Below are 2,117 nucleotides of genomic sequence, written 5' to 3' on the forward strand. Positions count from 1 at the left end.
AGACACAAGACGGCGGGTGAAGCTGTCTGGACGGACAGGAGCCGGTGTCAAGGGCTGCTCCACCTCGCCATGTTCTTTCCCTTCTTGTTCTTCCTCCTTCACCTTTTCTTTGCCCGTCTGGTCTTTCCTTTCTGTTCTCTCCTCCTCAGTTCTCTTGGTCTTTCTTTCTCTGTGCTTTTTGGTCTCTGAAGGGATGTTCTGGAGAAATGAAGACAATATATTTAATATTCTACATATATATTCTACAACATAATTATCACACGGTGTTTGATCGCAAGAGATCGCAGGATATCGGCGTAGTTCATTCCAAGGTTCAAATCATCCATCCATCCATTATCTATGCACCACTTAATCCTCATTAGGGTCGCGGGGGGGCTGGAGTCTATCCCAGCTGACTTAGGGTGAAGGTAGGGGACACCCTGGAGAGAACCCACGCTGCACAGGGAGAACATGGAGACTCCACGCAGAAAGATTCCGGTGCCCCCACCGGGACGCAAACTGGCAACCTTCTTGCTGCGAAGCAACAGCGCTACCAACTGCGCCACCCTGCAGCCCAGGTTCAAATCAAATCAAATCAAATCAAAATGCTCCATGTTTCATGCAAGTACGCCCGTTATCCTAAATCCACAGCTGGTATGACCACTCTGTGAAATTTGCTCCACAACTTCTCTTGTTTCTTCATATTCGTCATGCGAGGCCACAATTTAACCATGTCGTTCCCACGCATTAATAACTCGTGGCCACGATTTACGAATGTGTGTGAACGAGTTATTTTTATTTCTTATCGATGTCACCAGACGGGCTCCGTAGTAAAACAATCAGCTAAAGCGCTGTTTGCTTGCTTACCTTCCTTCCCTGGTGTTGGTGGTCCTCGACAGCAGAACAGATCAGGGCCTCCTTGGTGTTATTCTCCTGATCTGTTCCTGGAGCTTCCCGTTTCTTCAGCTCTTTCTCCGTGTTCGTCAGGAGGACCAATGTGTCAACATGGGCTCTAGTACGAGCCCTGCGTTTTTTCACCTCTCTCTTGAGGAGCCTGTCTTTTTCAAGGAGCTCCTCTTTGAGATGGTGGACCTCTTGGGTACGGCCATCCAGGAGCTCATTCTGTTCTCTCAGAGACTTATTTTCTTCTCTGAGAGACTGAATTTCCTGGATGGCTTTATGCAGGGCGTTCCTCAGGTCACTGATCACCTGGGTGGCAGGGGGCTCGGTGGTGGGCACCCTGTAGTGATGAGGGCTGCTGAACTGTGGTGGAAGAGGCAGCAGCCCATCACCCTGCACAATAGAAACATACATGGAGTTAATCCTGACAATAGACGCAGGGAAAAACACAACTTGTGTCATCAGTTGTTTAAATCAAACAACTGTTAAGTTACAAGTTCAAGTTTGGTTGGGATGAAGTTTTCATGACAGTTCGGCACAATTACCAACAACAGATATTAGACGGGTCCAAGGGTGTCATATGTTTGGGTCAAAGACATGAATAGAGTGATAAGTTAGTGAAAAAGTTACAAATAAGTTCATAGTGTATAAATAAATAAGTTAATTTCATGGTAAAACTGTTGTAAAGCTTTGGTTAAAAAGTGATCAGAGTGAGACGTCTTCATAAAGGATGGTTTTGGTGACATTAGAGTGAGTGCTCATCTCCATAGAAACCATCTTTGACAAGCGAGCAGTCCGGCAGAAACCAAGTCTGAAAAACCTCATAGACACGCTGTGCTGGCTCTGAAACGTTTGAGCCTTGGGAAATGTTTGTCTTTGTGAGCATTATGTGTATGAAGCACTTCTATAAAGGCCACAAATGTCTTGAACTATCGCTTTGTATAAGTTTGCAAACTCCACGATGTTTCCATGAGCAGCTTCTGATGTAGTTCATGTGTGTTAGTGAGCGGTTTGTGTTTAGCATGCAGCATGTACCACACAGATGGTCATTGCATTTTTCTGGATGTTACAGTTACTAATTGTCACGTTTGACTACAAGAAACCTCCATAAATACAAGAAAAGAAAGCCTTGTGTACGGGCTTTTCTTCAATAGTTGTCTGGCTGTCCTGCAGCATGAAGGTGATATTTTGAAGTGATCACAGGAAAAATCTCCTCTGACATGATCAGTTCTGCTATT

The sequence above is a fragment of the Stegastes partitus genome, unplaced genomic scaffold (assembly GCF_000690725.1).
Source record: "Stegastes partitus isolate 25-593 unplaced genomic scaffold, Stegastes_partitus-1.0.2 Scaffold1692, whole genome shotgun sequence".
Classification (NCBI taxonomy): Eukaryota; Metazoa; Chordata; class Actinopteri; family Pomacentridae; genus Stegastes; species Stegastes partitus.